Source organism: Coenobita brevimanus, chromosome 115 (assembly GCF_032717465.1).
Source record: "Coenobita brevimanus isolate Jiangsu-jjx chromosome 115, ASM3271746v2, whole genome shotgun sequence".
In the NCBI taxonomy this organism is placed as follows: Eukaryota; Metazoa; Arthropoda; class Malacostraca; order Decapoda; family Coenobitidae; genus Coenobita; species Coenobita brevimanus.
The window spans coordinates 7,772,784-7,787,102 of record NC_137068.1 but is presented as its reverse complement, the minus strand read 5'-3'; positions in this window follow the sequence as shown (position 1 = coordinate 7,787,102).

Here is a 14,319-nt window from a genome sequence, read left to right as displayed (position 1 = left end):
GAAAGTTCCACGCGAATGGAAACTAGCAAATGTAACACCAATTTTCAAAAAGGAAATGAGTCGCACCCAGGAAATTACAGACCAATCAGCTTAACATCAGTAGTGTGCAAGTTAATGGAAAAAATCATAAGAGATAAAATAGTTAATTATCTAGAAGAAAATAATATAATTAAAGACTCGCAACATGGATTCAGACATCGTCGTTCATGCTTAACTAACTTACTGGACTTCTTCCATGATGTTTACAAATCATACGATGACTCAAGAGCAGTAGATATAATTTACCTCGACTTTCAGAAAGCATTTGACACTGTCCCTCACAAGCGTCTCATGAGAAAAATAGAAGCACATGGAATAAAAGGAAAGACGCAAAAATGGTTACAAGACTGGCTGTCAGACCGAAAACAGCGAGTTGTGATAAACGGAAAGGAATCCAAATGGCGTAATGTGATCCCCAAGGCTCAGTACTTGGACCGATACTTTTATTATCTATATAAATGACATTGATGAGGGTCTAAATTGTAAAGTATCCAAATTTGCAGATGATACTAAAATAACCAGTAAAGTCACTTCAAAATTACAGTGGCAGCAGTTACAAAATGACCTTAATACTTTAGCAAGCTGGGCAGAAAAATGGCAAATGAAATTCAACACAGAAAAATGTAAAGTACTTCATATTGGAAGTAACAATGTCCATGCAAATTACAAAATGAACAATATTCAGTTATCTAGTACAGACAGTGAAAAGGATCTTGGTGTGATAATATCAAATGACCCAAAACCAAGCAAGCAGTGTACCGATGCGGTTAAAATTGCAAACAAGCTAGTGGGTTTTATTGGAAGAACTTTCGAGTTTAAATCGGAAAAAGTCATACTTACCTTGTACAGCTCGCTAGTGCGCCCCCATCTTGAGTATTGTGTGCAATTCTGGTCTCCGTACTACAGAAAGGACATTGAAAAATTAGAGAAAATTCAGTGAAGAATCACAAAAATGATACCACGACTTAGAAACAAACCATATGAGGAACGCCTTGAAGAACTTAAATTATTTAGCCTAACGAAGTGCAGGTTAAGAGGGGACCTTATTGAAGTTTTCAAAATCATGAAGGGATATGACAACTTAGACATGAATAAATATTTTGATATAGACCGGTCGAGTCAAACCAGAAGTAATGGCTGCAAAATCATGGGAAAGCGATTCCAATCCCACGAAGCAAAATACTTCTTCTTTAACAGAGTTGTAAATATCTGGAACAGATTACCCTCAGATACCGTGAACAGTATCTCAATTGAGACATTCAAAAACAAATTAGACAAGTATTTGCACGAAAATCCTCAGCTGACTCTTTTTCTGTCCGAATAACTTGCTTTTATAGCTACGGTACATGTAAGTTCATGCCCCTTTAGTCTACAGGACACCCCGTAAACAATGTACCTGTACATAGTGTTGCGTCACGATATTATATATTTTCAATTTATTCGGTGCAAAGTAATATAAGCACAGATTAGGATCTGCACAGATAACCCTGAGTTAACGGTCACTACTCTTACTTTCGACCTGTGATGGGCTGTGGATCACTGAGGGTCCCTGTTAGTCAAGTGACCACCATCGGGATTTTTTTAATGTACCAGGGGTCACTGCTTCAGGATGAAACTTGTGTACTTGTCCCATATGGGAGAGTTCCCTGTCTCAGTGGAGTGAATGGAGCTAGGGCCTGATTGACTGCTGCCTACCTTAAAAGCGCCAGGCAAGGCTGCCGCACCACCCCTAAACATCCACACTGTGCAGTCCCCTCGTGTCTACAGGACACCCCATAAACGTAACATAGCGTCACATCACGTCGTTATACGTTTTTCGATTTACCCAAAGCAAATGAGGTAATATACAGTAAGCACAGATTAGGATCTGCACAGATAACCCTGAGTTAACGGTCACTACTTTTACTTTCGACCTGTGATGGGATGTGGATCACTGAGGGTCCCTGTTAGTCAAGTGACCACCATCGGGATTTTTTTTAATGTACCAGGGGTCACTGCTTCAGGATGAAACTTGTGAACTTGTCCCACATGGGAGAGTTCCTTGTCTCAGTGGAGCAAACGGAGCTAGGGCCTGATTGACTGCTGCCTACCTTAAAAGCGCCAGGCAAGGCTGCTGCACCACCCCTAAACATCCACACTGTGCAGTGTGTAGCTTCCACGTTATGTCCACAGACTTCCCATTAACTCAGTGTAACCGGTTTATAATGTCATGCCATAACTATTATTTTATATGTTTACTTTCTCTTTCAGGTTACTCTATCGGGTAGCTCATAGATAAAGTATTATAGAATGTGACTTTTCCTTTTCAGTGTTTCCTATAAAATTTCCATGTCAGTTTTTCCATGCTGCATGGTGGTTTTTCTCACTTTTTCCTGGAGGGTTTGGTGGTGGGGGGAGCCTTCTTGCTTTACTATCCTTATCCTTCAACATGTAGAGTTAGATCTTGTAGTCATAGTTTTCTCTAACAAACAGCCTCGAAAGGACCATAAGGTCTGTTGCTGTTTGCTTTCCTGTGTAATCCTGTGTAATCCCATCCCTCTCCCCCTCCCCCATCCCTCTCCCCTTTCCCTCTCCTCCTCGTCCGCCCTTTCTCTATCTCGTTCTCCCCCATCTTTCGCATCCTTCACCCTCCCTCTCCTATTCACCCCCTGGCTCATCCCCTCCCTTCCCCTTCCGCACCCTTTTCGTCCTCCCTTTCCCCCCCTTTCCCTCAAACCATCCACCCGTAATACCAGTCACCACAACCATCATTATTCCCAAGTCAGTGTCATTGCTCTAGTTCCTCACGTGGCTGAGTCTGATAGGCCTGTATTTATCTTAAATGTTTTATTCTCACTAACAATAAACTTTTTGGTTTAGCAGAGAAACAAACACTGAACACGAGAGTCAGTATTGGTAAGTGTCCTGTTGCACAAATGCCTCATATGTCTGGGTCTGGTGAAGGTGTGTTAATGAGCGAGGAAGGAAGCACACAAGAGATGAAGAGACTGAAAGGAAGAGCACAGTAAAGTACACAGGAAATACACATTAAAGTACACAGGAAATACATGTTAAAGTACACAGGAAATACGCAATAAAGTACACAGGAAATACACAGTAAAGTACACAGGAAATACACAATAAAGTACACAGGAAATACATATTAAAGTACACAGGAAATACACAATAAAGTACACAGGAAATACACAGTAAAGTACACAGGAAATACATATTAAAGTACACAGGAAATACACAGTAAAGTACACAGGAAATACACAGTAAAGTACACAGGAAATACACAGTAAAGTACACAGGAAATACACAGTAAAGTACACAGGAAATACATATTAAAGTACACAGGAAATACACAGTAAAGTACACAGGAAATACACAGTAAAGTACTCAGGAAATACACAGGAAATACACAGTAAAGTACACAGGAAATACACAATAAAGTACACAGGAAATACACAGTAAAGTACACAGGAAATACATGTTAAAGTACACAGGAAATACACAATAAAGTACACAGGAAATACACAGTAAAGCACACAGGATATACACATTAAAGCACACAGGAAAATTTACACATACACAGGATGTACACACTAGAGTACACAGGAAATACACTTTAAAGTACACAGGAAAAACACATTAATATACACAGGAAATACACAGCAAAGTACACAGGAAATACAGATAACACCAAGCCCATTGACCCATGATAGGTTTATCTGTCGGTAAAAAACAGTTTTAGTCACGTCTACTTGGTGTTTACCTAGGATTCTCTCTCTCTCTCTCTCTCTCTCTCTCTGTCAGCACCCCATCAAATAGAATCAGTAGTGTCATTTTCATTTATTCCCTCTAAACCTTCCATTTGTCAGCAATCATTTTCCCCTACCCTCATCTCTGTCGTTTGTATATATCTTTGTTTAGCTTTTATGTTAGTGAGTCAGTCACCGTGTCCGTCTGTCGATCAGCTTTCTGTAATTGTCTTTCTGTATGTCTCTTTGCCAGTCTCCGTCTGTCTGTCTGTATATCTATTTATCTATCTGTCTGCCAGCCTGTCCGTGTCTGTCTTTTTGTCTGTTTCATTTACCTCCTTTCTTCATCTATGTCTATCGATGTTTGTATTAACCTTATGTCTGTCTGTCAGTCCATCTTTGTGTCTTTAACTGTCTACCTCTATTCCGTATCTGTTTGTCTGTCTGTGTGTCTTGCTAGTTCCAGATGATATCTGATCATCCAAGGAGAGACTTTGTGAACAGGCGAAATTAAGATACAGCCTTCATTAACCTGTTCTACAAGAGGCCATTCCTGTGTTAAGTAAACTCGTCTGGAGGTAGTTAAAATTAAAAAGAAAAAGAAAGTTCCTAGAGCCTCTACATTATCTCTGTCTCTCTCTCTCTTCCACTTTTTCTTTCTCAGTTCCTCTTTGTCTGTCGATTCCGTTTGGGTTCTTTCCCCCTCCCTATATGTTTTTCTCTTTTCTTTCCATTTTCTCCTTCGTATTTCTGGTCATTCATTTTTCTCTCTTCCCGTATTCCTTCGTCCTTCCTTCCTTCCTCTTTCTTGCTTGCGTCCTGCCTCTTTCCCCCTCTTCTTTTGTCTCTTCTGTTATCCTCATTTCCATCCTCTTTCTTCTCAGCATCCATCATCTAAGTCACTGATTCTCTCTCTCTCTCTCTCTCTCTCCACACACACACACACACACACACACACACACACACACACACACACACACACACACACACACACACACACACACACACACACAATTTCAGGTCCTTCTTTGTCATTTTTCTTACTTATTGCTTTCATTTTTCATCCTTTATTCTTCGTCTTTGTCTTTTCAGTTCTCTTCCTTTCTCTGTTATAATTTTCTAAATTTCATTCTCTCTCTCTCTCTCTCTCTCTCTCTCTCTCTCTCTCTCTCTCTCTCTCTCTCTCTCTCTCTCCAGATTTATCACAAAAATCAGGATTGTCGGGGATGATATGCAAATATGGACCGGGAAACTGACGTTTGGTTTTATGCTTTCTTCTTTTCTCTTTTATATTCTTTCCTTCCATTCTTCTCCTTTCTTTCTTTTGGTCTTTCATTTTTTTTTTCTCCCGTCAACCTTCCATCCTCTGTTATTCACTTCCTCATTTTACTTCCCATGTTTTCTTCCCTTCGTCTTTTTCATCTTTGTTGGTTATTTATTTGCTTATCCCTTCTTCCTACCATATTCCTTCTTCTTTTTTTTTATGTATCTTCGCCGATCTTTTGTTATCACTTTCTTCTTATCATTTCCTCGTTTCTTCTTCTCATTTCCTCGTGTCTGTATGTCAAAGAAAAAAGTTTAGTTGTATTCCTTTATCTGATGTCATGTTCTGGTGTCAACATCTTTTTCCATATGAAGTTGTAGTATCACACATTTTACATAATAATTTTTAAAGCTGTTTAGTCATAATTAACAGTGTGTAATGAAGTGTGAATGATGAACAACCAAATATCATTTCGCTGTTAGCTGTGGTATAGAAGAAGGTGGATGGCAGACCACAAGGGCCACCCTGTTTCAATGATAAAATGAAGGTTAGGAGAAGTGAAAAGATAGGACAGTACATAAGGCTCTAAATCAGTCCTGTTCAGGTGGGAGAGGAAGGTAAGCTCCTTTACTACATGAGACAGCCTGTTCACATTCAAGGAAGTAACATTGAATGAAGGTAAAAAGGGTCGTAATTGGGATGAGAAGTTCACTGTCAAAGCAAGATGATGCTTGCTAGGCAGAACTGCTATCTCTTTACTGTGTAACTCACAAAAATGAGGTGCAATATAGTACCCCTTTACAGTAAGGAATTGATTCTGTGAGGCACAAATCACAGTTACATCCTCTGTCTCAGGAAAGTAAAAGTACTGTTTCGCCATCATCTCCGCTCTTGAGGCTTTTAATCTTTTCCGTGCTTCACTGTGTATACGTTGGAATTTCAACAACTGTACCTTTGCGTAGTCTTCTTCGTTGTATACTGGAGTAGGAGGTCCAGCCAACAAATCATAGGGTAACACTTTCTCTTCTCCATAAAGGATATAATGAGGAGACTTCCCAGTTGATGAATTTTCTGAGGAGTTGATGGTCGCCGCTATATGTGGTAACCAGTCTTCCCAGTTATCCTCTTGATTTGAGGTTATTACTGGTCTCAAGACTTCCAGTATCTTCCTGTTTGTTCTCTCCACCAGGCCATTGCTCTTAGGACTGTAAGGCGTTACAAAAACTTGCTTTACTCCATACATACGACAGATTTCTTGTAACACTTGGTTACGAAATTCACTGCCATTATCGCTGAGCAATACCTTAGGTGTAGAGTATGGACAAATCACTGAAGTCACAAAAGCATGCGCCACCTCCTCTGAAGTTTTCGTCTGTAAAGGTGCTAAAACAGTGAATCGTGAGAAATGGTCCACTGCCACCAGTACATAACTTGAACCTTGACGACTTCTCGGCAACGCTAAGAGATCAATGGAGACTGTATCCCAGGGTTTTTCCGGTAGAGGATACTCTATGATGGGAGTCGGAAGTCCCGTCGTTCCTCGTATTTCCGCGCATTTGACACATTGACTGACGTGGGCTTCTATGTCCTTCCTCATGGTCGGCCAATAGTATTTCTTTCTCGCCTCACGTATGCATCTATCGCGACCGGGATGACCCGCTTGAGGTACGTCATGAACTAACTGTAGCACGGCTTGCTGTAAGGTAGCAGGAACAACCAACTGATATGCAGTGTCCTTCCCTGGGGGTTGCTTATACAAAAGACCCTGTTGAAGATGGAAGTGAGTCATTGGTACTGGGAGTTCAGGTAGACAAGTCTCGTCGCCAGACTCCAAGGCATAGATGACTTGTGACCACATCGCATCATTACGTTGTTCCGCTTTTACCGTGTCTGAGGAATACTCAGCAAGAGCAACATCCTCAGCTATGGTAGCAGCAATGTTTCTACTCAACGCGTCGGCTACAACATTTTGACGGCCTGGTAAATATCTGACCTCTGGATCAAACTCCATTACCTTGCCAAACCAACGCGCAGCCTTACCGTGCAAGTTTTTTCCTTTAAACAAGTCGCGTATGGGTGCATTGTCAGTTAAAACAATTATCTGGTAGCCAAAGATAATATCCCGGAAATGTCCTAACGCCCACACGACTGCCAATGTCTCCAAATGTGTCGTCGAATAGTTCTTCTCTGGGGGTCTTAGTGCCCTACTAGCGTACGCTATGGTATGTGTCTTTCCTTGCTCATCCTTCTGCTGTAACACCGCTCCCAGACCCAGACCTGAAACGTCTGTGCACAGATAGAAAGGTTGAGTATAATTAGGAAACGCTAATACGGGTGTTTCTGACATGGCTTGTTTGAGCTCGTTGAAGCTTTTCTCTTCCTTCATACCTTTCTCCTTCCTATTATGGTCCTGGCGTTGGTCTTCTACTTATTGTGGTCTTGTCCTGTGTTTGTGGTTTAGGCTACTATTTAAGGCGCCAATTAAGGAACCCACTGATACCACGTGTCCGTACTTGAGGATTGCAAGTGGATGTTCCTGAATAGTTAGCTACCCTACACTCTGGTTAGGCTACACGGTAGTTAGGACAACAATGTCGACGAGGACGTCAATGGTGTGGCCGAGCGATGTTCTGGTGTCAACATCTTTTTCCATATGAAGTTGTAGTATCACACATTTTACATAATAATTTTTAAAGCTGTTTAGTCATAATTAACAGTGTGTAATGAAGTGTGAATGATGAACAACCAAATATCATTTCGCTGTTAGCTGTGGTATAGAAGAAGGTGGATGGCAGACCACAAGGGCCACCCTGTTTCAGTTATAAAATGAAGGTTAGGAGAAGTGAAAAGATAGGACAGTACCTAAGGCTCTAAATCAGTCCTGTTCAGGTGGGAGAGGAAGGTGAGCTCCTTTACTACATGAGACAGCCTGTTCACATTCAAGGAAGTAACATTGAATGAAGGTAAAAAGGGTCGTAACTGGGATGAGAAGTTCACTGTCAAAGCAAGATGATGCTTGCTAGGCAGAACTGCTATCTCTTTACTGTGTAACTCACAAAAATCAGGTGCAATATAGTACCCCTTTACAGTAAGGAATTGATTCTGTGAGGCACAAATCACAGTTACATCCTCTGTCTCAGGAAAGTAAAAGTACTGTTTCGCATGAATATGAGCATGGAAAACTGACTTCAACTGAATGGGTTGGAAGGTGCAACGTTGCAGAGCAGAGGAAGTATTTGTGTTCAACAAGGCCCTCTTACACTCCTCTACCTTAATGGTACGAAGACAAAATGGAAAGCAGGACATACATGGAGATCAAGAAATGAGGCCTTACACTTCTCAAATTCATCCACAGTCGTTTCTGTTACATATTTCTTGTCATCTGAGACAACTAGCACCTCTGGACCCTCTTCAATAACAACAAGTGTATTATTAGCAGTAGCAAAAGGGAAGGAAATGAACCGCCATGCCTGGTATGTTACAGCATTCCTCATAGGTACCAATATAAGGATGCCTTCATGGGTCAACTGGGCCTCTAACAATGGGTAATAATATTCCAGTTGACTCAGATCAAAGAGTGGCATAAGTCCATGCTTCCACATTGCTATATCAAGTGCATTTGTTAATATATTAGTAGGCAGCAATAAAGCATTAACCCTATTCAAAGTTGCATCGATTAAGCCGTCCACCAAATTGGCTGCATGCTTCTCCAAAGCAGTGGTTGGCTCGTCGAGAGCATGTAAGTACTCAGCGAATAACACCAAGTTAGCTAGGGTTGGTAGGTTAATTTGGATGTTGTTCACAAGCTCTACTAGATGGTTGGTAGTCCTAATTATCTCGTTAGCTTTGTTAGTGAACTCATCTAACTGTTTATACACATGCATGATTAATCTATTATTGGCTTTAGCGGCCAGTGTCAAGTCATGCATCTGTCTACCCAATTGCACTACATCCTTATCTAATGCCGTACCAAAGAGTTGTTGAGACAGGATTCCTAGAAAATCCACAAGTCCTCTCTTAGTACGTGCATGGACATGCTTGGAAAGATCAGAGTGTACGTTAGGTAAAGCTACATGCAAGTTAGTGAGCCTGTCGGTGAGCCTGTCTATATGCCTAGTCTGAAGCTCAACAATTCCATGCAAGGTTCGTTCCAAAGCTTCAGTGTTAGAGTTCGTCAATCGTGGGTTTCGATTAAACATTCTTCCCACTTCCAACAGTTGCTGTCTGAGAATCGACAAGCCTTTGGAGATCTCCTTGACAATATCTGGCTTTTGGAGACAGCCTTCCATTGGATAGTAGACGCATACTGCATCTTCCACTACCACGACTTCTCCAAGTGGGCTCTTCAGTGCTCCTGGCATTAACGCAGTCGTGTCCATGTCCGATGTCGTTCCATAGGTCCACCCCAAGCAACGCACGAGGAGTATGAGCCACAGCCACATTTTTTTTCTGCAAGAGTAGATACTCCCTTAATCACTCTTGTTGTGGGATCGTAGCTTGCTGCGATACTCTTGGTTAGGGACAGGTACGGATGACGACATAGACTGCGACGAAGACAGAGGGCACAACACATCAGACGATGGGCCTAGCTCTTGACTTACTAGTTTGATCCTATCAGCATGTACTACCTCCTGAGTTCCATTAGCTTCATCCTTTATTCTATAAGTATTTCCACGTACTCGTTCCACAACGGTATATGGTCCGCGGAACTTAGGTCTGAGCTTGGAAATTCTCTCAGGGTTGTGGATTATGACCTTCTGGCCTGCCTGGAACGTCTTTTCTTGACTACCTTTGTGTTGTTTCGCCATCATCTCCGCTCTTGAGGCTTTTAATCTTTTCCGTACTTCACTGTGTATACGTTGGAATTTCAACAACTGTACCTTTGCGAGACTTACTTCAATCATTAGGTAAGGGAAATACTGTGTTTACTTGTCTGGATCTAGCGTCAGGGTATTGGCAGGTGGAGCTGACCGAAGAGTCGTCCCATTACTGCTTTTAGCACTCACCGTGGGCATTTTGAATTTCTCCGGATGCCTTTTGGACTGAGTAATGCTCCTTTAATATTTCAGCGGATGATAAACCAATTGTTTGGCGAGATGTTAGGGCAAGACGTCTTAGCGTATCTAGATGACCTAATCATCGTGAGTAACAATGTTAACAGTCATTTTAACAATCCTGTTCAGGTGGGAGAGGAAGGTAAGCTCCTTTACTACATGAGACAAGACTGATTTAGAGCCTTATGTACTGTCCTATCTTTTCACTTCTCCTAACCTTCATTTTATAATTGAAACAGGGTGGCCCTTGTGGTCTGCCATCCACCTTCTTCTATACCACAGCTAACAGCGAAATGATATTTGGTTGTTCATCATTCACACTTCATTACACACTGTTAATTATGACTAAACAACTTTAAAAATTATTATGTAAAATGTGTGATACTACAACTTCATATGGAAAAAGATGTTGACACCAGAAAAGTCATTCCCTCATTCTTTGTTTCTGCTTTCTTCTTTGCCATCGTTTTCCTTTCTTTATTTGCTTCCTCTTTCGTCTGTTTTTATTTAATTTTTCTTTCAGGGCAACCAATGATTTTGTCGTTCAGTATGCCTATTTTTTTCCCCACTTTCCTCCCCACCCTCGTAATTTTTTCATTCACCTTCCATTTCTTCCAATCTTATTCTTTCCTCTTCACCGAAGACAAAGATTTCCTCCCCCTGCCCCCCCCCCCTCTCTCTCTCTCATTGTTATTCTCGCTTTCCAGACTGCAAAACTCATTCTCTTATCTTCCTCCCTCTCTCGTATTTTCCTCTCGTTTATTCCTCAGTCTGCCGTTCCATCCTTCGCTTCAGAGCTGAAGTCGCCAGTAAATTTCCTGTCTGTCCTTGTTTTCCATTTCTTGCTTAGCTGCTCTAAGTTCGTGTTTGTGTGTGTGTGTGTGTGTGTGTTATATTTGTTTGGTGCATTCGTACTACCAGACTGTTATATTCAGTACCTTGTGTTGAAGGGCAAATGCAGGCTGTATCTAAGTTCAAAAAGTCTCCAAAGTTATATTAAGTCTATGGAGATTGCTTAAAGGCAAAGAAAGGCGGAGTAACCTAAAAATCATCCGAAGGGAGTGTTAGTGGGAGTTGTAAATGGTGTAGAAGGGGAGACTGTTGTGAAAATCCTGCCTTGCCCATTTTTTCTTTCTTTCTTTCCTTTCTGTGAGTGACATTGGTTTCTGATGCGATGCTGCTCCCAACTTTCTCATACATCTTTTTTTTCCCTTTTTTTTTTTTTTTTTTTTTGGTATGTACTGCTATCCTTTCTCATAATACTCTTTTCCTTCTACTCCTTTTCATTTTCCTTCTCACTTTTTCCACTCACACATCTCCTTCTTCCCATTTCTTTTTTTCGCTACATATTCTCTCTTTCCCCTTTACTCTCTCTCTCTCTCTCTCTCTCTCTCTCTCTCTCTCTCTCTCTCTCTCTCTCTCTCTCTCTCTCTCTCATTTTATCAGGGTGCCCCGTTTTCATCTCCTTGGCTATTAACTGAGGCGCCTGCAGTCGAGAGAGAGAGAGAGAGAGGAGGGGACTAAAAAAAGGATGGTAGGGAAATATCGGGTCACTGAAGTTCGTCTTGACTAACGTCTACCTTTGAGGTGGGGGAAGGGGAGAGAGAGGTTGGAGGGAAACTAAGAGAAAAAGAGGAAGGGAGAGAAAGGAGAGGGGAGAGATAGGAAGGTAAAAGGGAAAGGAAAGTGCTGGTGAAAGGAAGGGAAAAGGAGAGGAAAGCAAAGGAAGTATAATATGTTTAGAAGAGAGGGAAGGGAGTGGTATGTAAATGGAGGGGGAAGAGGGAGGTGAAGGAAAGAGAGGAGCAGAAAGGATGGGATGGGATGGAGGAGAAAAAAGGAGTGAGCAGAGAGAAGGAGAGGTTAGGTGGAGAGAAAGGAGGGGGAAAGGAGAAGGGAGGTTGAAACAGAGCGAGAGAGAGGAGGGAGGGGGCGAAGGAAATGGGAAGAAAGAGGGAGGGATGAAGAAAGAAAGAACAGAGGAGATAGGAAGAGGAGGAGTAATTGGAGAAAAGGAAGGAGGAGGAGACGCAGAGGAATTTCCTCAGGTAATGTAAGGATTGGGCCACATTTTTGGTAACGTCAGTGTCGCTGGCCTGAACTTACAGCAGTTTGCACGATTGTCCTGACACACCGATATTTAATTCTGTTGACTCTGGCAGTATTTATGCTGCCCTCACACGTGTTTATTATGCTCAGGTGAAGCCCCTCGCAGTGTAGGTGGCTTTGTGTGTGTGTGTGTTCCGATCTTTTTGCTGCATCAGGAGTATAGGCGCCCCATGCTGAGCACTAATATTTAAGGTGTGAGTAACCAGCTTCACTCGCCCCTGAGTGGCTTCATGTGGTCAGTAAACCTCTACCAGTCCTCAGATATAAACTCTTACGGGGCCGAGTCGGTTGGAAAGCTGAAGAGCCCAAGACCACCAGACGTCACTTGGTTATATGGTTACCACCCAACGCAATGGATGGTTTCCTGGGTTACAGCAAACTATTTCGTTTGTCACTCAGTGTAGAGTTACCTGAAGGCAGCACTTCATCGAGTGAGTGGTTGGTGGTCCCCGCACAAAAGTTACACGGCCGTAAACATATTCAATTTTGAAATGATGTAGAGTTTCGATCTTAACTATTCAAACACAAGTTTATTGCAGGTCATATGTGACTCAAGTGTTTCATGTAATAATTGGGGTTATCCTGATATCAACGTCTTGTGAGTACAGTGTACAGTGTACTAATGGGAAAACAACGCTAAATCTCCTCCCATCCCCGGTGCTCTCTTGATTTGTACTTCTTACATCTTTTTGTTTTTCTGCCTATTTTTTATCCCTACTTGTTAACTGTCATTTTACAATATTTTTTTCCCCTGTGTAATATTCTTAGTAAAGTTGTGCGATGTATATTTTGTATGAATGTACTTACCTATGTATGTATGTATGCATGTTTGTGCTGTTTACCCGTTCATCTCATTTTTTTTTTTTCCCGTGTTTCCCGATGCGTTGAGTAATTAGTTTATCATCTTGTATTGACGTTCCACGCTTAGCCTGCCCCTCCCCCCCTTCTCTCTCTCTCTCTCTCTCTCTCTCTCTCTCTCTCTCTCTCTCTCTCTTCCTCCCTCCCTCCCTTCTTCCCTCCCCCCCCCCCACTGGCAGACGCCTCAGTTAATAACCACGGGGACAAAAGCGGCGGCATTCTGATAAAATAGAGAGAGAGAGAGAGAGAGACCGACCCCGTCCTCCCTACCTATAAATTATTCATTAATTTACCGCCCACCTGTATAACTAACCCACTACCAATATTTACACAGCGCCAACACCCACACAACACTTCATTCTTTTCTTTCTCTCTCCAGGCCTTGTTCTTTTACCATACTGTTTTTCTCCTGATTCTGCCTCTCTTGCGCTTTTTTGCCTTTCTGTTTTCTACCTCGTGTCTTGCCCTTTCCTTGTTTTCATTATTTCCTTTGTTCTTTCTTGTTTCTGCACACAAGACTCCAACCACACATTCTTTTCTTTCGTTCTTCCCTTCTCTTATTGTTCCTTCCATTTTCGTTCTTTCTGTTTTTAACTTTTTCTTTTCTCACTTTCTCTCCTTGTCTCTGCACCAGCTTTTCTATATTATCTCAGTTTTTATCGTTCCATTTTCGTCTTTATATCATTTTTGTCCTTTCGTGTTTGTGTCATCTTTTTCTTCTCCGTTCTCATCTTTACCTCTTCTCTCCTGCCCTCACTGTGTTCCATCTCTCGCTCTCATTTCCCATCTCTGAACTACACCACCACTTCCTCTCAGCTGCCTCCCCATTTACTCGATCCCTCACTCTCATTTGCCCTCGCTCACTTCCCTTTTCATTGCATCCCTCACCCTCATTTCCCCTCACTTACCACCCTTTTCATTGCATCCCTCACGCCTCTCCTCTCACTGTTATCAATTTTCCTCATCACATCCACTTTTCTCATGTCTTATTTCCTATCTTATTTTTATCTCCCTATCCCAGCTCTCTTTAATTTCCCCCCTTTTCCTGCTCTTCTTTTTTTGTCTCTGCTGCACCAGTTGTCTCTAACCATCACCACTTACCCTTTACCTCACCTTTGCCTCATATTTACCTCCACAGATTAATTACCCGTCACTCTCATCTTTACTCTTAGCCTTACCCCCCAGCATCACCCTCACCTTCACCTGCACCCGCACCCTCACCCTCACCCTCCCCTCACCCTATTGTGTGGTA